This window comes from Aulostomus chinensis, chromosome 7, assembly GCF_037954235.1.
Source record: "Aulostomus chinensis isolate RoL2024-O1b breed Wild chromosome 7, RoL_Achi_v1.0, whole genome shotgun sequence".
In the NCBI taxonomy this organism is placed as follows: Eukaryota; Metazoa; Chordata; class Actinopteri; order Syngnathiformes; family Aulostomidae; genus Aulostomus; species Aulostomus chinensis.
In genome coordinates, this window is record NC_141326.1 from 9,571,641 (window position 1) to 9,595,000 (window position 23,360).

General features: G+C 40.7%; 1 protein-coding gene across 4 annotated transcripts in view; it reads right to left on the reverse strand.

Moving 5' to 3' along the window:
• The window catches only part of lrrc4ca (leucine rich repeat containing 4C, genome duplicate a), a 217,744-nt gene that overhangs the window by 37,427 nt on the left and 156,957 nt on the right, over nucleotides 1–23,360 (reverse strand). The window contains exon 1 of one of the 4 annotated variants that reach the window (XM_086208325.1): nucleotides 1,623–1,657. The exons of the other annotated variants lie outside the window; for them this stretch is intronic. The gene's annotated coding sequence lies outside the window, so the exon portion shown is untranslated. Of the gene's footprint in view, nucleotides 1–1,622; nucleotides 1,658–23,360 lie in introns of those variants that run through there. 4 annotated transcript variants of the gene reach the window in all.

A 23,360-nucleotide genomic window follows, 5' to 3' on the forward strand; every position in this document is an offset into this window, starting at 1 on the left:
ATTCACTCACATTCAGGTCAAAATCTGAGAATGTACCCTTTCTATTTGGGATACTTCATGATATACAAAAATCTGCTGTCAACTTCACAAGCAGGATATTGACAGCTGTTCATTCTTTTGTCATTCTGCATAGGACAACTGTGATTCTGAGTATGATTTCTCAAATCCATTCAACTTCCTGAATAAATAAAGTTTGGGTAATATTTATTATAAATGTTTCATATTCTAATAGGCAAAACCTTAACATTTACTTTGCAAGGTTGTGCTCCTAAGACACAAGCTTTTGATTTGAGTTAACCCATAGCCTGCTGTTGAAGGAGCCTGAGCCAGTGTTATGTTTGCCAATGAGTAATCTCATAATGTGTGAGGTATATTACAAACAATCTTATTTCCCGTATTCATGATTTTATGAACATGAACTAGTTTGGGTGCAATGGCTCCATGGCCTTTCCTTAGAATTACAATACATATATTCTCCACAAATACTTGTGGAATTACACAGTTATAAGAATTCATATTGTACAGACAGCTGCAGACCTTGGGATATAGATAATTAAGTATGCGTGAGATTGTGCATCCTTACATTATATGCGCAATGTGTAAGCATTGTTGAGTGTAAACTTACATCACACATTTAACTGGTTAGCAGGAGCATCAGAGAGACCATTGATGTCTTGTGTAAAGATGAATTCTGACTCAGGATTCCTATTCCTCACATGCCCACAATCAGTTATAATTGAATGATGATACATAGCAATGAGCTTCCTGGTCAATGATTATTTTATTATTATTTAGATGAATCATGGCAACAGCTGACAGGGAGACCTAAAAAATTTATATACAACGATAAATATGTATATATATGTATATGTATATGTATATATATAAAATAGGTAATAATCTTCTTCCAGGGCTATTTGAGGTCTGGTTTGTACACATCTGTCTCTCTATTTTACCCCTGTATTCAAACCCAGGACTGATCACAATGCGCTATTATCTATAGTGGTAGAAAGAAGAGGTTCCATAGTGTATGTACATGACAAAGTTGTTGCGTCTCTTTTTTTGAAGACTTATTACTCAGGCTAATTTTGCAGATCGAATGCAAATAAAGTCGCACTCTGATTAAACATTGCAGTGCAGGCAGAAGCTTTTATGCTGTATAAATTCTGATAGTCTCTTATTATGTTTCTTTGCTTCACCAATAAAAAACAATGAGGTCAGGCTCCCATCAAAGAGCATAATCATCTTAACTGCAGCAATTATTTCCCAAAAAAATTGAATACTAAAATGTTGCTTGGTATAAGCACAATGTTAAAATATATTACTGTACCACTCTCCTGAAATTATTCGGTCCAATTCGATATTAGATTCTTTGGATTAAAATTTCATCAGTAAGCCAAGAAAAAAATAATATGATGTGCTACAAAACTGACCACTTGTGTCACTTGCATATAATCCAGCTCTGTCAATGGCATCCGGGGGAGGGGAATATGATGGTGAGACATGATGAAACACTGGCCAGATTCTGGCTTGCCTTTACAGCTGACAGGTGCTTGTGAAAGAACTCACAAGAACATGCACAAATAGTAATTTTTGAGTGTTTATGGATCGATAAAGTATACCGGTTATGAAATTAAATTTGCAAGGGAGCCACCATGATCCAAGTAATTCTCGCCAGTTCTACTTCTTTGTGCCTCTCGTTTCAGACTTCATCAGGCTCTGAACAAGCAACAAACATACAAAAGAGAGAGCACAGGAGTGAAGCCATTCCATTCCCTACAAGGCTCAATGCTAGAGTTCTTATCGGAGAATTACAGTCCGATATAATCATTAAACAGGGAATTCATTACAGGTATCAGCAGTGACAGTAAAGTTGATAGCCATGTTAAGAAAGAATTGCTGACATGCTACAGGAAAAAATGAGGGGAGGTTGGAAGGCTAGATTATGATACAGAACATTATTTTGCAAAAGGAAGAGAGGAGAAGCGAGGAACTGTGCATCTTTATAAGAGAGAATATGCTAATATAATATGGAAATATATGCCTTAGCAGAACCAAGTTAGCAAATATGTTTTGACCACACAAACCATGTAGAAAAGGCAGCGAAAACAGTTTTCGTCAGTAGCCATACTACAATCTTTTAAAAATATAAATATCTGAATTTATAATTTGTGAATAAGAGACTATTACAAATACAGCTAAAAGGGCGCAATCACAGCGAGACATACTGTATACATGAGAGACGTTCGCTCCTCTGCTCAGCTTTGAACATGAAAGCCCAAGGAGAAGCATCAGATAGCGAGGATAACTCGTCATGCACAATCAGCCAAGAGTCTGTCTCCTGACAACGCCATAAGCCTCACAGCACTTTCCAGAACAATCTTGTGCCAGACTAGCCTTTAACTTCAGTGGATGGCAGCACCAGCTGCTGTGCTCTGACAGTCTGGCTCATGCGTGGAGCTAATGTGAAAGATGTGAGTAAATCTTTCTTATTCAGTGTACAAAAACAAGATTGTACCTTGACGAAGCCTAGAAGGAAATAGTACTCAGAGGGAGAAGGTAAGGCTAGGCAAGGCAAGGCAAGGCAATTTTATTTGTATAGCCCGTTTTCACAAACAGTTTGTCTCAAAGGGCTTCACATGGCATCATAACAACATCCTCTGCCCTTAGACCCTCACATCGACTGAGGAAAAACTCCATAGAAAACCCTTTTAACAGGGAAAAATCTGAGAAACCTCAGGGTGAGCAGCAGAGGAGGGATCTCTCACCCAGGATGGACAGACGTGCAGTAGATGTTACAGAGAAGAAAACAGTTTACAATACAAAATGTGGTAAACATGAAAATGTTAATAACAGTTGAAGAAGGAAGCTTCTGGAAGGGAAGGCAGGGAGAGCAAGCCAGCTTGATGTGGGACTGGATGGCAGACTGGTTCATGGAAGGGGAGCGCAGGCCGTTGTAACAGTAGGGAATAAGAGGGGGGGGGGGCGATGCAGGCGGCGGTTGGGGCTCTGGTGGATCTGTGGAAACACAGAGAGACTGCGAGACACCAAGGCCAAACTACAAAGTGCAACAAGTAGTGGTAGTGACAGTTCCAAAAATGTGCAGGGAGGAGAGGAGGAGAGAGGGGGAGAGGAGGGGAGAGGAGGGAAGGGCTCCATGTAACCTGATGTGTCCCCCAGCAGTCTAAGCCTGTAGCAGCATAGCTATCAATGGTTCAGAGCTACCTGAACCAGTCCTAACTGAAGGCTCTGTCATAGAGGAAAGTCTTAAGCCTGGACTTAAACGTAGTTAAAGTGTCTGCCTCTCTGACCCATGGAGAGAGCTGGTTCCACAGTAGAGGAGCCCGGTAACTAAAGGCTCTACCTCCCAGTCTGTTTTTATTGATACTGGGAATCACTAAAAGACCTGCATTCTGGGAGCGGAGTGCTCTGGTCAGACAGTAGGGACTAATGAGCTCTTTCAAATAGGATGGAGCTTTATCATTAAGAGCCTTATAAGTCAGCAGAAGGACTTTGAAGTCGATTCTAGATCCTACAGGAAGCCAGTGGAGAGAAGCTAAAGTGGGAGAGATGTGTTCTCTCTTCTTAACTCCCATCAAAACCCTCGCTGCAGCGTTCTGGACCAGCTGGAGACTCTTTAGGGAGTATTTAGGACATCCTGACAGGAGAGAGTTGCAGTAGTCCAGCCGAGAAGTGATAAATGCATGCACCAGTTTTTCAGCATCACTCTGGGAAAGGATATTCCTAATCTTAGCGATACTTGGCAGATGAAAGTAGGCGGTCCTAGTCACATGCTTTATGTGGGAGCTGAAGGAAAGGTCATGGTCAAAAATGACCCCAAGGTTCCTTGCAGTTGTACTAGGAGTTAGGGTGATGCCATCTAGAGTAGAGATCCGATTCAAGAGTGTGTCCCTGTGGTGTTTAGGTCCAAAAATGATTACCTTAGTTTTATCTGAATTGAGCATTAAGAAGTTAGAGGACATCCAGGATTTAATGTCTTTCAGGCAGTCTTGCAGATGAGTAAGCTGGCTTGTGTCGTCTGGCTCCATCGACCAGTAAAGTTGTGTGTCATCTGCATAACAGTGGAAGTTGATCGAGTGCTTCGGGATTATGTCACCTAATGGGAGCATGTAAAGAGTGAAGAGAATCGGTCCTAAAACTGAACCCTGTGGTACACCATATGTAACTCTGCTATACTCAGAATGGTCATTATTAACATTAACAAACTGAAACCTGTCAGATAAGTAGGACTTAAACCATTTTAGGGCAGTTCCTTTAATCCCAATGTCATGGTCTAGTCTCTGTAGCAGGATGCTGTGGTCGACGGTGTCAAATGCAGCACTGAGCTCCAAAAGGACAAGCACAGAAACAAGACTTCTGTCTGAAGCTATAAGAAGATCATTAGAGACTCTGACCAGTGCTGTTTCAGTGCTATGGTGTTCCCTGAATCCAGATTGGAAGGCTTCAGAAAGCTCGTTGCTGTGCAGATGTTCATGTAGCTGCTCCAGGACAACCTTCTCAAGGATCTTGGCGATGTAGGGGAGGTTGGATATTGGCCTATAGTTGGCTAATACATCTGGGTCAAGAGAAGGTTTTTTTAAGTAAAGGGTTGACTAAGGAAAGATTAATTTGATTTAATATAGAAGTGTTGACTAGACGGAAGGCATCCTTAAGGAGGCTTGTTGGGATGGGATCCAGCAGACAAGTGGCTGACTTGGAGGAACCGACTGCAGAAGTTAATTCTGACAGGTCGATGGGGGAGAAGCTGTCCAAGTATGCACCAAGTCTGGGAGGTGCTTCTATGGGGACTGTAGTCTGTCCTCCATTACTGGCAATCTTCGTTCTAATATTCACAATCTTTTCAGTAAAGAAAGAAAGGAAGTCGTTACTGCTGAGAGTTGGGGGGATGCATGGCTCAACAGCACTATGGTTCTTGGTGAGCCTGCCCACGGTGCTGAAGAGGAACCTGGGATTGTTCTTATTCTTTTCTATCAGGGACAAGTAGTAAGTGCTTCTGGCATTACGGAGTTCTTTTTTATATATTAATAAACTCTCCTTCCAGGCTTGGTGGACTTCCTCGTACTGGCTGGAATGTGTCTTCCTTTCCAGTTGTCTGGTCTTCTGTTTTAAGGCACACAGCTCTGGGCTGTACCAGGGAACTATTCTTTTCTGGTTGATAACCTTCATCTTCAGGGGAGCTATGGCATCAAGTGTCCCAAGGAGTGCTGCTGCAGTGCTGTCCACAAGATAGTCTACCTGCGAGGGGGTGAAATCAGCATAACTGCCCATTATATCACTACAAGGTGGGGCAGCAAGCTCTGCTGGAATAAGCTCCTTAAATCTAGAAACAGCAGTGTCAGATAGACATCTACTGAAGCGGGACTTTTTCCCAGGTAGGATATAATTTGTTCAAGTAAATTCAAATGTAATTAAGGAGTGATCAGACAAGACAGGGTTTTGAGGAAGAACTATGATGCGGTCAGCTTCTATTCCATAAGTGAGTACTAAATCAAGGATGTGATTAAAAGTGTGAGTGGGTTTGTTTACCCTCTGACAGAAGCCAACAGAATCAAGAAGCGACTTAAACGCAGTGGCCAGAGAATCATCATTGACGTCCACATGGATGTTAAAGTCACCCACTATAATGACTTTGTCTGAGTTCAATGCCAAGTTTGACAGAAAGTCAGGGAATTCTTCTAAGAACTCAGAATAAGGTGCAGGAGGACGGTACACCACAGCAAGTAAGAGTGGTTTCTCTGCTTTCCAGTCTTGGTGGGAAAAGCTGACAATAAGGCTCTCATATGAGTTATAGGAACTGTTAGGTCGAGGGTTAAGCACCAAATTTGACTGATAGATTGCAGCTACTCCTCCTCCTCTGCCAGTGGTGCGAGGTACATGGTAGTTAATGTAACCAGGAGGGGAAGATTCATTTAAACTAACATACTCATCTTGCTGCACCCAGGTTTCAGTGAGTGCTAATACACCAATCTGATAATTAGTAATTATATCGTTCACTAGGAGAGACTTGGATGCAAGAGATCGAATATTAAGCAAACCACATTTAATAGTTGTATTGGGTTGATTTACTGGAGCAGTGGTTTTAATTTGAACTAAGTTGCTATAAATTACTCCTCCAGATTTTGGTGCAGGCTTATAAAGCCTCGGGGCAGACACAGTTTCTATAGGCTGGGTGGGTGACAACACGAAGGAACCAGCAGAGGGGCGTGTTAAACTGCAGCTCTGCCTGCTGGTCTGAACTCTGGTTGCTTGTCAGGGATTCGTATTGCTAATAAATTGGCCTATGTTCCTAGATAAGAAAGATGCACCATCTAAAGTAGGATGGACGCCATCTCTCCGAATCAGACCAGGCTTTCCCCAGAAGGAGCTCCAATTGTCTATGTAAGCCACGTTGTTATCTACAGGTATCTAGGTAGTAATCCATTTTATACTTCAGAATCTGACTCATCATGAAGCAGAATTTGCTGAACGGAAGAGGAATAAAGACAAAAAGGATTATGTCTTTTTTTTAGATTTTCAGAAGATTAAACATGTGAATACAGATTTATTCTGTTCTGTAATTGTCAAAGTCCTAGCAAATTGAATACGTCCAGTTAAGTCTTATAACACTATATGCTACAAAGCATACAAATATACATGTCACAGTGTAAGAAAATAAGTTAAAGAGGGTAGACAGAATGATAACCACATGGAAAGTGAGCAGCGCTCTTCGGAAGGATCCGTCTCTTTTTCTCTCACAGGAGAGGGAGGCTGTCTGAGCAGGTTATTTATTTTTCATCTGGAGATGGAAACTGAGAAGCGATGGGGAAAGCCCCAGTGGAATTACCAACTGGAGATGTACCCTCCTGGGGCTACTGCCTCTCTCTTCTCCCTCTTTCTCCCACTCACTTTCCATCTCCCACCTTTCTGATCTCCATCAGAGAGATGCCACTGTCTCTGTGGGAGAAGGGAGCAGAGGAGAGGGAAAAGGGAACAACTCATTCTCAGTGCCATCTTCGCCTGCTTCACAGTCAAACTCTATTCAGCCCACACTTTTGTGGTCTGCAGAACTCTCCTGGTTTTTGTCAGTTGTAACTGCAGTGAGCTGGCTGAGCCGAGTTCTCAGGCTGCTCCAAGGCTTGTCTGTCTTTATACGTGGGAAGTATAGCTTCTTATCCCAGCCCTCCTCATTAACAGCATTCCCATCACACCCCAAAGTCATTAAAAGAGCCACTTGTCCTCCCCCATCCCCTCCTGTGTTTTCCTTTCAATGTTCCATTTCTCTGTTCAGATGAACTGGCTGCGTGAATGTCTTGGCTGACACCTTTACTCTGCAAGGACCAGAGTGAATTATTGGGAGGCTGAGAAGTGGGGCTACATGAGTTTCACAAAGCTGCCTCTCCATGGTCTCTTCTCAGCATTCTCATGTTGTCATGGGAGCCCATGAAAACCTTCCTTTTTGCTCCCTTTCTCTGTTAATGAACAAGTGTGTCAAATGAATCTTTACATCCAGGTCATTTGGGAGGTTCCCCACGGCAGAAAAAAGTCAAGATTCTAAAAATAAAAGAGCTGTGGAAAGTAAGCAACAGAGTTCTCACTTTCAGACTGACATCAAGCAAAGCCTTCCCTCCTGTACTTTCAAGGGTCGGATCAAGTATGTTTGTCAGGGAAGGTTTTCCACAGTCAAGATGACTTTGTTGTTCTGTTCATCTACAGTAAGGTGCCTATGAAAGAATTATCATCTGGCGAGATGATGGCACCCAAGGAATTCCACATTTTTCCCACTCTTTGACTGCTATGCATCAACAAACCCCTCTCCACGTATTTTACAAATTAAACAGGAAGATGAACAATGAACCATCAAATGCATTACATTCCTCTGGAGGGAGAGAGGAAGATTACGGGCGAATGGGAAGACTAATAGCTGCAAGAGAGGCACAGGATTTGTGTGGAGACACACTCTTCATTATTCCTCAAATAGAAACAAGCCCGGTCTCAGCTAATCTCCCTCATAACAGTAACAAGAATATTGACTCAACATTTGCTGCCCCTAACAGCTACAAGGATGTAGCAGAAATCACACAAACACCATGACATCCTTGTTTCATCCTTTGCCTGTCCATCCCTTCATCATTCTCCCTATCCTTCATCTTCCTCTGCATTATACCTCCCCATCACCATCACTGGTTGAAGAGGAAGTAAAATTGCTGAGGACGCAGCATCGAGGAGAAACAGAATTGCCTTTCATCCAAGAAGCTCCTTCAGTTCAAATTTTCTGGTGGGAAAATAAGAACTGAAGAAGCTCTTTGAATGAGAGGCGAAACGTCTTCGCTGACAAGAGGTGAGTCCAATTGCCTCAATTCATTATACCTGAGAATTGCACTTTATTTTTCATGCCCGCCACATGCTAAATTAAATACTCATATGGCATAAACAGGCTCCATAAACGGTCATTTCTGGGGTAATAAAATAAATAAAATAAAATGCTGGTCATGTAGGTTTTCTTATTCTCCTCTTGGCATTTGCTACTCTGTTTCTTATCCACAAAAACAAATATATTTGATAATTTAGCTAAGAACACTAGAGACACAGTTGTAAACAAATCAAAATTGATAATAAAGAAAGCGCTTCCTCCCGTATGGATTACATAGATGGGCTAACATGTGACTGAGGGTGAGAGGAATGCAAATGTGTGAGACAGAAGCTGTGATTCCCATCTGTTTATTTTTTGCAGGAGGGCTGATGGTGGTCAGAGGTCAGATGGTGTGGTACAATGTGACATTTGTAAAAAGTGACTGTTTTTTTTGTTTGTTTGTTTGTTTGTTTTGTATTTTTCCCTCCCCTCCCCCTTTCAAATGTCCCAACAAAATTTTAACCTTTAACAAATATATACATAGTCTTTGGATGGAGAAAAAAAAGGACACTTGAAAGCGGTATGGAGATGAACAAAAGAAAACTGCACTGCATTACTTAACAATTAAAAATAATAAAAAAAGGTAGTAGATTTATTCATGTTTCCTGTCACAACACAGCGTCCACTAAATAATTAAGTATTGTGTGAATGATTTTGCTCATTTCTTTGGTTGTGTATTATCGGTCAGCTCTGATATTAGAATGTTGTTCAAGGATTAACAAAGAACAATGCCATGATGAAAGCTATTCATCAGTTTGTAGCATCAAGAACAGTGTTGCTTATTTCTTACTGGACAAAAGGTAAAGACCTGTTCGTGGATGCTTTTCCTCTTTTATAATAGTTTTTGTAGATAACACAAAGAGGGGTACATAACCAATTGCATATTCCTGGAAAACAGCAGTCCAAGGGCATTCCGCCAGTCAAGTGAGGCTTTGCAGTTGTTATAGCAAAGTTATAAAAGGAAAGATTGCGTTTCCACCATGACTGGACTTACTGGAAATGACTGCCTCTCCCTAATAAATATGTAGTAAAGATGATGAAAATGATGCAGGAAGGAGGTGATGATAAGAAGACACGTGTTGCTGTGGGGGGCTTTTTAGTTTACAAACTTGGATTCTGATGCATACATTCTATGACTTGAAATATTGATGCATTATTTGATACATGAAATTAACAACATCAAGAAAAATAACAGCACAACATTAAAGAGGGAGGGAGATGAGAGGACAAAATAAGTTGACTGATAAACTTGCTGAAATATTTTGGTTTTCATTTTGCCTTACATGAAGATTGAATTACTTGTGAATTACTCCCTTTGAATGATAGAAGGAAGGGCATTGGAATAGATTTACAGTGAAGTTTGGTACAGATAAATCACTTACGAATGCTAATTAAAAAAATTGAGCTTATCCCAGCAGCCTTCGGCATGAGGCGGGGTTCACCCTGGACATGTCACCAGTCCATCGTAGGGCCAACAACTATATATACCCCTTTTATGCCAAAACACACGTGTCAAAGCGGGTTTTTGTACCCGTGTTTGCTCAGCATCAGGGCACATCTTCCAACAGACGTGGGTCTGAGCTCCCGCTGTGAGGGCTGCGTGCCTGTGTTTTCTCTGTCGTACACCCTGACAACGTCATCATTACGCATAAAAGTGCGCCGTGTCTCAAAATGTTGGTGATGTTCTCATAAATCACCGTGTCCAGCACGGTTCCAGAGATCTGCCGCCGGATCTCCCATTCACCGCCGATGATGAGCCCCTCGTGAACTTCACGATCTTGCCAGTGCGCTGCCATGATTGATCAAAAGAATGTGAAGATCGCTATACAAGTTGTGAATAAACACGGTCGCGTTTGTGCAGTTCATGTTAGGCTTCCCCAGTTGGTGGAGGTTTCCCAGCATAGATTAATTCACGGAAGATCACACACATGTAAATTGTTGGAAAAAAGGAGTGAAATAGAGTCTCGGGGACATCAACAGGAAGACTGATCTTACGGCAGAGGTCAAAACTTTATTGAGAGATGAGTGAGCAGCTCTGGCAGCGCAGGCCAACCCAGCCCTTTTTTTTTTTCCGGGGCTTCCAAAATGACAGTCTGATAGGCGGCACACTCACAACGTGGGTTGCCTTTTTCACACTGCGGGTGAGTTGAGCAGAGCTGAGGCGAACCGCTAAACACCCAGGTTGCTTGGAGACTCAGTAGACACGGGCTGGAATGCTGAGTCGACCTTTTCAGAGTGCCCAAACACCCATGTTCACTCGCGTTTTTGGTGCAGTGAGAAAGGGGCTATTGACAGACAACCATTCACACTCACATTCATACCTATGGTCAGTTTAGAGTATTCAATTAACCGAGTCCCATTTGCATGTCTTTGGACTGTGGGAGGAAGCCGGAATAACCAGAGAGAACCCACACAAATTCCACACAGAAAGATCCAGTGCCCAAGATCGAACCTGGAACCTTCTTGCTGTGAGGCCACAGTGCTAACAACTGCACCACCGTGCTGCCCTGTTATAGACACATTTTGATCAAATATTTTAAGTCCACATGAAATGTTGAAAAGAAGAAAGCTTAGGCTTCTGTAAATTATTAGTATAATTATTTGACTAAATTAATTGAGTTATAATTATGATTAATAATTTCCTGAAAATGATGGATCATGTTCTGGATTGGGGATCCAGAAGGCTTATTTTTGGTTGTTCATATGTAAAAAAAATGTGTTGTTGCTGCAGTATGTTCATGCTATGTATTCGCATAGACTCCTGGAGAGACACACACCTTTTTTGAGTGCTTTATTGTTATTAGGAGCAGGAAAAATAAAGAAACTCATGACACAATGTTACAATAATCTGAAAATATTTTGTATAGAATTTAGTGTAGAGGCAACCTATCCCAGCTGACACTGAATGGACGAGAGGTGGGGTACACCATGGATGGGTCGCCAGTCCATCGCAGGGCCATCAGGAGCAATTAGGAGTTCAATATCTTGCTCAAGGATATTTGACATGGTCACGGGGGAGTGAGGATCCAACCAGTGAACTTAGCCATGCCGCCCCATACAACAAGCAGTAATCTTTATTTATTCATATGATTTTTCAGTCAATTTCAAATAATGGGTGACGAAGCAATGTAGAACAATGTGCATAATCTAATTTGACACTTCTAACATACAATACATGCAATGTGTAATGTATTGATACAGCAAGAGGGAGCAACACCACAAACTACATTGTCATTTGAGGTCCGACCTCCAATCATGATACCTCATCAACTCTTTTCCCACTGATCTGTCTCAGCATTTCTGACAAAACAAAATTACCTGTCAATGCACTTGATTCAATGAATATCAAGGCAGAATATATCAAAAGAAGAAACAAACTGTGAGGACTTTCATTAAAAACAAACAAAAATACAAAAAAGCTATTTAAACCTTTTCAAGCAGAGTATTGACTTCTCATTTTTTTATGAGCCTGTTCATCAGGTTTGCTCTTGTTAAAAAAATGGTGTCCAAACCTGCTGAAGCCATCTGATCCCAAAAAGACACAATTACCTCAATCTAACAGGGAAAACAGTGTGTGCTGGAAAATCTTCAGTGGTGGGGGAAGGGTCAAATTGATACATTACAGTTACTAAAAAATCTTTTTCAATTACTCACAAATTCCCACATGCATATGCAGTCTCTTGTTTCCTTGTCAAAATAGGCCTATTATACAATTGAGTTTGCAGTGAATCATTAGTCGTTGGTGTTGTCTCTTGGTGGTTTATATAACCAGGATTTATAAATAGAACAAGAACACAAGAACTCTTCTACTACTAGTGCTCCCTGACCAAGAAAGGTACTCAGGTTTTAGCTCTGTTTTGAGAATGAATTCAGCAGCGAATCATACAGAGCAAGATAGAAAGAGAGTGTGAAGGGACTAAATGAACCAAGCAAGTACATTTCCCCTGCCACATGCCTTCCGTTGACCCCGCAGAGTCATGGATGTCTTGGCCTCTGTGGTTTCACAGATGAAGAAATATCTCAAGGGCTTTTTCATTCAATTTGGCATCAAAAAGCTTGGATCTGAACAGTACAATATGCACATTTGTTTCAGACTTGCTCCATAGATGGGGTGCTGTCCAGTTTAAATTTGAACAAATATCCCATTGCAAAGTGCTGAAGCACTTGGTGTTACAAGCTGCACTCAAAGTGGCGTCTGCACTGTCACAGATAGTGACTTTGGTCTGGAATGAATTTTGACTCACTGCTTGTGTGAAAAGACACAGCTGTCACGTACAACCATACACTCAAACTATGTGGCTAGGTTAGGAAAAGATTATATATTGCAGTGCTCTCAAAGATCTTGGTGCTCACTCACGATGCTGAAATAGACAAATTACATGCATTCCTTAACTTTTTTAGAAATGTAAGATGACATAAATTCAAAATGTGATTCTACACAGGACTACTGACAAATTTAGAAACCTCAATTTCCGACAAATCACTGGCAAACAAATTACAGAGCTTCTGCTGGATGTGAACAAAAGCGTACACAACACATTCAGTTGGCAGACATTGAACTTTTCCTGGAAACATCGTCAGCGTGTGTTCATGTTTGTGTGTGTGGGGGTGCTGCAAGAGAGAGAGAGAGACAGAGAGAGAGACAGAGAGAGCGAGACAGAGAGAGCGAGACAGAGAGAGAGACAGACAGAGAGAGAGACAGACAGAGAGAGAGACAGAGAGAGAGAGAAAACGTCATTTGAAGGGTGGGGGGCAGAGAGAGTGGCTTCACGTTAGCAGTCACATCACATCAGAGTTTGCAGCCACACTGATTAAGAGAGTCACGATGCAGACTAATTTGGACATGGAGCAGCCTTAACGATAACTGCCAACAGTGGATTTCATGTGAGGACATCAGAGGACTTTAATGGTTATTGCACTTACATCATTATATTCTCTGCTTGGTTTGCATTTTTTATTTTGCTTTTCATTCTTGCATTCATGTTCCCTATGTGTAGGCACTACTAAGCCATGAACATTCTATGTGCCTGTTATTTTTTAATATAGACACATGTAATCCTTTCTTTTTGTATTCATATGTCTTTGCAGGTGTATGAAGGGAAATGTACGCATGTATTATGTGTGTGTGTATGTGTTTGTGTGTATGTGTGTGTTATTAATCACTCTCTATTAGAGGATGCAGTCTTTTGAGAGACTGAGAGCAAATTCTATTGTAAACCAAGAGCTACTGAGGGGACCGCAAGAGCCAAAGCCATCCATCAGAGCAGGACATATGCTCTCATATGCAAACAAATGAATTAGAGCACTTGCCTCCCACCATCACTCATGACACAAAAGAGCAAAAATGGGATGTGCTGATGTTAAAAGTGGTGAGGAAATGCTATATAATTAGATGAAGATTAGAAAAGCCATGTGTGGTGCCAGAGGAAATGAAAGAATGGCCACATATTTGGATAAATGAGAAATAAGGTCAAGTGAATTGGTTCTATGAAGGCCAGAGCAGGCCAAGATAAAATTCTCCAACCATTTCAAAGTGTAAACGCCTAAGACAGTGTGGCCGTAAGATTATCCTTAAAAGGTCTGTAATCATCAGAAGTAGGTGCACATCGCACACAGCTGTGTCACTTTTCAGCACCATCGTCCTCTAGGAATGATTAACCCAGAAGAGCTTAAAATAGAAAGAGAGGAAGAAATAGATTGAAGAGAAGGATGAGAGGAAACGAGTAAGAGGAGAGCATAGAGGACACAGTTGTACTCCATGGAGAGGCTACTCCACCTCTGCACATCAAATCATGTTCACCGCCATTTAGCAATCTGTTTGCTAATTAATTGTGCAATGTAATCAGTTGGATGCTGAAAAAGTGTGTGGGTGTGTGTGTGTGTGTGTGTATGTGTGTGTTGGGAAATGGGTACCTACAGCATTTGCTGCTACAGTGTTCCTGTCAAGCTACAGGTAGTTCAGGTTTGCAACTTATTTTTGACCTTAAAGGGAACATTTCACCTCTGAATCATTACATTGTGGGTAGTACAGGGAAAATGCACCTCTATGTTGCCTCCAACCAGCATTCCCAGCTCTTGATGAAACTACAGAGAGTACTTTTGCTGTACCCAACTCGGTGGACAATTGGATCAAGAACAGCTCCAAAAGTCCAATCTCCATGTAGTAACAAAGCCAGCACGTAAATGCTGCTCAGCAAAGACTACAATAGTACAAGAACAGCAGTGCTTTTTCCAGTCACTGTATTTTCTCTATAATATCAAAAATATCAATATAATAATAATCCCTGAGCAGTATAGTGGCCTATTCAGTTGTCTATTGGTTATTTGCACTGGTCACTTTATAGAGAATAATTATAATTAGTGGGAATAGTGGGACATGTTCTACATCCTCCAGGCAAAACTACTCAGTGTCAAGTGGGAAAAAAAATCAGGTTGAATTAAAAGAAGCCAGGTAGTCAGAGAAACAGACAAAAGACCCCCCCCCCACACACACACACACACACGCACACACACACACACACATACATACATGCACACAACCTTTATGGGGTTTTTTTTCCCTCAAACTTAGGAAACTAATTTTAATGGGGCAACGTCTTGCTTTACCATGTGTTTTTCACCAACCATGAACTATCTGCTTTTTATGACTAACTTGTGGGTACTGCAAGCTTGTTAAACCCAGAAATCAAAACAATGAACAGATGCAAGTGGATCTCCAGATTTGGGGAAAATACATAATCTACCAGGTGTACACGAGTGCAGTATTTATCATGTCTATAACAATCTCCAGAGCAGCAGTATCACCATGACTGACTGCAGTGCCACCAGGCCTAATAGCCTGCAGCTACTCTAGCTAATTGTGACATGATGCCAAAGGCAGCAGGGGTGGGCTGCGTTAGCATCTGACACAGAACACCAGCCAAGCCTACTAACTCACATACAGCCTTCAATGCTAATCTCCCCATATGTGTTGACAATAGCACTGCTGTGCTTGCGTTCTGGAGGGAGCTTTGCCTTGTTTGTGTGATGCACCAGCATATAGTAATCTTTAGCTTCCTCATTACCAAGGGAACAGTGGAGCTCGAATCAGCTGGGGTATTGTTACACACTGGAATGGCTGTGTGATTGAAGGCAAACAGGTTACCATATTCTGCATCACAGGAAATGTGGAGGATGTGGATAAACACCTCTCTAAACCAATTATTCCCCATACAGCATATTGAGATTAGCGAAAAGAGGAAAAAATGTGGAGCAAGATAGTGGGAGGAAGACGAAAGAGGGAAGTGCACTACTTGGTGTGTCACATAGTGGAGAATATTTTGGAGTGTTTTGAAACAATGGGGGCTGTATTTGGCATGGAGCTTCATATCTGCTTTGTAAATCACTTGGCCTGTGTTCTTCTTTTAAAAAGTAAACACATATCAAAATGGAGAAATTGATGTTGTTTTCATTAATTCAGTTTCATGATTATCTATTATCATTCTACACTGCTGGAGTTTTTCAGTGAAGTAAATCAAATCTTGCATGGAGCAATAACTGCTGTCTATCATGGTGACAGTCGCACTGAGGCAGAGTGCAACACAACATCTTTAAACATACATTACTAGCCCCTCATCTAGTGTGCTGAGGTTTTCCTGATAGTAATTGTGCTTTTATTGGTTGAAAAAAAGACATGCTAATTACACATAGATTGATTTCCTGTGTCTCATTATTTTTTGTTGATATGTGTATTTTTCTGTTACATTTTTCCTCCCTCCTTTCTTTCTTTTCATTGTTTTTAATTTATTTGATCATTGTTTTCTCTCTCTCTCTCTCTCTCTCTCTCTTTGTTTGATTGTGTAGTATATACGTGATTATTTCACCCCTAGAATTAATGGGAATGGTAAACTTTTTCACTTATACAATCACAATGGTTTGTTGGTGTTTAAAAGGAAGCATCATCAGCAATTTAAAATCTTTGTCCTGATCAAAGTCCAAAATGAAACTTGTCCTGACATATTAAGAGTTAAATTGTATATTATGAACAATGAAGGACTACAGACTCATAACAACAAACATTAGCCTTCTTGCTGTGCTCAAACATGACTGTCCTCATGTCCTGTTCCTTATCTCAATGAATGAGCCACCAGACAAACATTCACCTGGGAAAACTGGACTATCGTCCCTTTGCAGGCCACTAGCTAATTAGCTGCTTGACTAAAGCACATTAACACACATGTCAGTGTCCCTCCAAATGTCACTTTGGACACTTCGTTATTGGTGCTGCCCATACTCTGCTAGCTTCCCATGAAGTTTGCTTTGTGTGGTGACTGAAATGTTTTACATAAATGAAAGCAGTAATTAATATTTGACTGCAGACCTAATTTGTTTTGACAATTGTGATGCTGCTATATATAATTCATATCCCTTCTTCATACATGTATAAAGTATAATCTAGCTATGATATGATTTTCTCAGTCCCACACCTTGTTTTTTATTTCATATTTATGAGCACATGTGTTTTAGTACATTTCGTAAGGTCTTTAAAGCCTGTAACAGCCCTTGGGTATTGAGCTTAAAACATGGCAAATTACATTGGACCTCAGCTGCACTGAAACGGGGAGGGCTCCCCCCACGGTATGTCAAAGTGTAATCCTCCAATTTAACAAACTCCCTAAGGCTTTCTTTATCTGTCCATCTGTATTTCTCTCTTTCTGCACTTAGAGGTTATTTAAAGACAGGGTAATGAGTGAGATGAGGTGGCTTTGGTACATTTTTGTCTCCAGATAGCAACTGAACTATCATTCAAGCTGCTAGTTTACTGCAAAGTCCAAAGAGGCGAGAATCATCATTTCCATGACTGGGGAGAGGAAGAGAAGATTCCTAAATCCTACCGAGCTGAATGAAAGCCAGCGACACAGTTAGAGAAAGCGGAGCTGCAATGTCGCTCACTACAGCAGGTTAGTTGGCATCTGGCAAGTAGACATTAACTCGCTGTTTGAGTTCGTGAGCCTGTCTGACACTAACCACAATCAACACACAGGACATGTGGAGCACACAGCAGTTGTCTTGGCCCCTTACCTGCTTTCAAGGTGAGGGAGGCATTGAACTAAATAGGAAGTATTATTTCACAATGAGATAAAATAGATAATGACGTTCCCATTGCAAGTTCTGTCCGTGCATTTATTCAGTGGAAATTATACATTTCTGACTTGGTTTCACAGAGGGAGTCAGGGTGCAGTACACCCTCAGTTGAAATGCATGCACCTTTCTTTATCATGACCTTTTCTCCTTCTTTGAAATTAATTGCTCAAATTATTAATTTTTTCAGTTTGATTTAGAATTTCTTGAAAGGATATTTGAAGCAGGAAAATATCTGTATCACAGAATACAATGGTATGCTTCAAGATCACTTCAAGTTAGACTGTATTATGATAGGCAGCCATTGTATAAAATCAGTATGAACTAAAATGTTAAGATATATTTTTGTTTGTTTTTTTTCGTTGAGAAGGATGCTCCATGATTTTTTTTTTAAAGATAAGAATACATAAACATTTTATAAATTTGAAACAAATGCTGTATAACTGTGGGCTAAATACTCCTAATTTGTTCTGATTTTAAGGTCTTTTTTGTTTTCATTGTGGTGTTTTGTGCAAACCTTAATTTGTTTTGTGGCTAAAATCACAGCATTCAGGACAAGTGAAAGCCCTTTGGTCATGAGTTTTGGGATGAGTGTGTCATATTTTCATGAGTGTTTTATTTATCAATATCGCTCTCTCTCTCTCTCTCTCTCTCTCTCTCTCTCTGTATCTATATATATATATATATATATATATATATATATATATATATATATATATATCAATGTCAAGTACTGTAGGCTCACATACCTACAATAATTATTTTATAACCAGTATTCCTAACAGAAAAATCATTGGCATTAATTTGTAACCCATGGATTTTTGAGCCAGGAGTGAGCTATTGAGACATTTGCAGCCATGTTTAACATCGGTTTGTTTAAAGCCGCTCCATCCTCCAACCCCAATCTTGTAGTTTTTGTGCCTGTACCTATAATGTATAATATTGACCAAAACTATCTTAATATTGCATCAAAATTTCTACTTAGAAAGAAAGGAATGTTGTTTGAGGTTCGAGGTTTGTTCAAATCCACTGATAGATACAGACATGGATATATAAAAATTGTGCATAACTTTTCCAAAGAATTGAATATTCAATCAAGAGAACATGTTGGTGCAGTGAATTCACTGAGCTAGAATATTGGAGATGAACCACAAAAAAAAAAAATGCAGAAAAAAGAATAGAACTTAATTTTTTTCCAATTCAAAAATTGGAGCAATAATTCCACATGCAGCACATAAATGAGCACATTAAACTCTGAACATCTTGTCGGTATGTTTCAGCATTGCTCCATCAATTAATTAGGATTACAGTCCACTTCACAGAGGCTCTAAACACAATGCATCTGATCCTTTGATGTTCAAACAAATGAGTGCTAAACAGTCTTGTCACAATTAGGTCTCCTATTTCACCACAAGGAACACCAGATCTCCCTTAAATTAGTGAATCTTTTCCCCTTCATACTGATGAAATCCTCCACTGTCATGTTAAATCACAGGATGGATTATTGCATTTTGGAGAGAAGAAACACCCTCTACTTTCTCTGTTCATCTAAACATCGATTGATTTGTATTTTTGACATCCAGAGCTTTACCTCTTGCGCTTGCAGCATAATTCTTTATGTCTTTTAAAACTCATTTACAGATTTATAGCTGACATTTCTCACTGGCTACAATGACTGCCTTGTGACTATTCTAAACTGGCTGTCCTGAAGCTGACATTATGCCAAAAATTCCACTGAGCCATTTTCATTCTTCGTTAAAATCTAATTCATACATCCAGGACCAGATCCAGTGAAACACGTTGTGTTTAATACACAAAATCTAGCTTTGTGAAAGGAAACTCCATTTGTCATTTGGTGCATCTCCAAACTTAAATGAATGAAAAAGGAAAAGTAGGGTAAAAGTGGAGAACAATACTCAGATCTCCTCTTACACAGGCTGAAAAGAGGGACATAATGTTGTCAGTGGCACCAACCAGAAAGACAAAAGGGCTACTTTTTAAACAGTTAGCTTACAATATGGACATTTTGCACAGTTTCGGCCAGTAGGATGGCCCAGCTGACTTCAAATTGAGTTAAATTACAAAGGAAACTCCTTCAAGTTTTGTATGTCAGATTTGTGACTACACTTATTAATCAAGTCAAATCTTGGGACATTGATTTTTAACATTTTAAAAAGCTCTCTATCTGTTAAAGAGTGACTTTCTCCATCTCTAGTTTCACTACAGAAGATAATTGTTACATCCTTTCTCGTGAGTTGTGTCATCAACAGAGGTCAATAGTATAGCGACCGTGAGCCGTGATCGATGACGAGTTACAAAAATAGAAATTCAAGAATTTAGATGCTATGCAGATGGATACCTTCACAAATTCAAAAATGAGAGGCACCTTTAACTCCGTCTCTGTGTACCAAAAAAACTTGGCTAAAGGAAAAGTTGTTGCAAGGAAAGATAAGAAGTTCTATATAAAGTTAAATCAGAATCAGAATCAGAAATCCTTTAGTAATCCCTTGCAGGAAATTATTGAACAATTGAATCTTAAAGAACAAAGAAACAAAAATTAAGTAGAATAGAAAAGAAAAAGGGAGAGACAGACCAGTCGCTCTAGGAGCTTGTGCAAAAAAGGCAAGAAGCACGGAAGAGAGCCCCCAAACCCGAATGCAACGGATGCCGACAATTATAGTAAACTGGTCCGCCTCGCGCGAGTAACCTTTTACCTGTGTTGGGCCGCTGGCCAATCAGCACACTTGGCCGTCCTCAGTACTTCTCAGCTATTACTGTATTAAACTAGTTAAACAGAGAGCAATCATACAGCACACAGATATCTACACATCTAGAGAATAAGATTGCTCAGAGTTAGGACAATAAAGCCCCTTTCACACTGCACCAAAAACACGGGTGAACACGGGTGTTAGGGAACTCTGAAAGGGTCGACTCGGCATTTTGACCCGTGTCCACCGACCCTCCAAGCAACCCGGATGTTTAGCGGTTCGCCTCAGCTCGGCTCGTCTCGCCTGCAGTGTGAAAAAGGTAGCCCGTGTTGTTTCAGGTTTCCCCCGACCTTTCTGTCACATTCTGATTTTGTCACTGTGCCACCTGTCAGGCTGTCATTGTGGAAGCTCTGGAAAAAATAAATAAATACATCAAAAATTGGGCTTGGCTGCACTGGAGCTGCTCACTCATCTCTCAATAAAGTTTTGGCCCTCTGCCGTAAGATCAGTCTTCCTGTTGATGTCCCTGAGACTCTGTTACACTCCTTTTTTCCAACAATTTACATGTGTATGATGTATGTGAATTAATCTATGCTGGGAAACCCCCACCAAATGGGGAAGCCTAACGTGAACTGCACAAGCGCAACCGTGTTTATTAACAACTTGTACAGCGATCTTGCACATCTTTTTATCGATCATGGCAGCGCACTGGCCAGATCGTGAAGTCTGCGAGCTGCTCGCCATCGGCGGTGAAGAGGAGATCCGGCAACCGTATGGGACACTGTGATTTATGGGAACATTGATTTATGGGAACACCACCAGCATTTTGAGACACAGCGCACTTTCATGTGTAATGATGACATTGTCTGCGCGATGACGGACGACAGAGAAAAACACAGGCACGCAGCCCTCACAGTGGGATAACTAGGGTTGCCAACCATCCCGTATTTGAGCTAAGAGGCGCATCCCATTCGGGGCATCGTTTGTTCCGGCCTCCCTGGTAAAGGGAAGATGTATATATTTTTCTGTTTGCGCAGCATGCAGTGTATCTGCATGATGCCTGCCTGTGAGTTTGTGTGCTGTAGTTGACAGGCAGGCAACACTCGTGTGTGTCAGCTGTATATTAAAAGGAAAATTTTATTAGGGGAAGGCTGTCTGTTTTGCACATTTTGTAAAAAATAAATTCTTGAATGATAATCTGTTTCTCATGTTCATTATCAAATATACAGTAAAACTGATCAAATTAAATTGTGTGTGTCTTAGTAGGCCTATATTCCATGGGCTAGATAGCTGGTGGTGTCTGGTTGAAGAATTCCATTTCCTTGATTATGGTATGAAAAGGACTTCTTACGGTATGTGTAAAACAGTTGCCTCATGCAGGCATATGTAAGCCATGTTGTCTTTGTATAACTATGCCAAATTATTCTGTGCATTTCGGAAGTTTTGACCCACACAATACCCCAAAATTTTCGGCCAGGGGATGTCGGATGTCCCTTGCATAGGTATAACAGTTAAAAGCGAGGAACTTAACAACTGCAGATAGTGAAATATTCTTAACATCATGTCCATACACATAGGTGTGTGTATATATGTCCACGACTATGTGTTTGTGTGTGTGTGTGTGTGTGTGTGTGTGTGTGTGTGTGTGTGTGTGTGTGTGTGTGTGTGTGTGATTGAAGTTAAGATTGAAGAAAGAGATTTCAGTTACAAGGTAGCATCACTTAATACACGGAGTCCAGGTTTCATCTTTGGGTATTGATAGATTCCTACTCTTGTACTTCATTTAACAGTGACACAGAACCCTTCATCACATGAACATTCTAATTGATGTAAGCAGTTGGATACTGGAATGTTTCAGCACTCATACATCCCAAGAAAGAGGGTGCACCTTCACGTGAACAGACAATGCATCCTCAGTTCACAATCTCGGGTCTCTTCCACAAGGCGAATGTTTATTACACCCTGCGAGGGTAGAGGTCGCAGAGAGGTGAGAGGCCCCCCTTTCGCAAGCACTCCTGACTGGAGTTACAACTTCCTTGGTCAGGGTGAACAGGAGAAGATGCCTGGACATCTTGATAAAGAGGGAATTAGATGTTCTTGGCTCATGTAAGGGTTAATTATCATTAGAAAGGTCAAGAGGAAGTTGTTCTGCTCGTCTTTCCGGATGAGGTGTTCTGAGGGGGGGTTACTCCAGACATCCTGAAAAGTGTGAGGAAGGAAAGGGCAGGCTCGTACACTACACCACTAAGAGAATGCCATCATTCTATCAAAAAAATGTCCTGCATTACATCAGCTTTGTTTGGCTTAGTGTTATACGTTAAGTGGCATGATGTTGATGTCATTCTTCTGGCTGTACTGGAAAGTGAATTTCTTGAATTATACAGCCACTGATCATAATGCATAAATATTGTGTCCCCTGAAAGACTTTGACCCATCTCATGAGTCAGTAAGATGGGATTTTGTTGGTTCTGGACGAATGTTTTGAAAAGTCATCTCACCAGATACTGGTGACTGTAAAATATTCTAGAGCAAAAGTACCTATGGGCAGATTGTCTCTGTCAGAGCAATACCAGAAGAAATTAGGAGCATCCCATCTTTCAACTCTTTCTCCAAATACTGTATATAAAAACTGCTAACATGTCAGTCAAATATAGATCATATCATTGTTTTACTGTTTGTCTGTGTCGATGCGTTTTCCCCTTTTGATGCATATAATTTTGCCTGTGTGGCTAAATCTGGCATATTTACATAATGGAACCAAGTGTTCATGTTAATTACTATGCATTGTTGCTTCTTCAATAATATCAACATAATCCTATGTCTGTTTGCTTCCGTACTTAAGTGGTTTCTTAGCCACAGGGGAAACTTCACATTTGTGTGACCTCTTTTAACAACAAAACTCAACAGTCCAATTCAAGCATACCATCAAGAAATAGCAAGCAGAATTGTGCCTCAGAGCAGAGGAATATGTTGTGTGATGGTCAGGACATGATAGGACCTTTGCAGAATAAAGAAACACCTAGCGATGAAGCTAATGAATACAGAAATGAATCGCTTTCATGCTCTGATTAGTGTTATGCAAACACAGCACACACCAGCGAGGGGAAGGAGCGCAACGATTG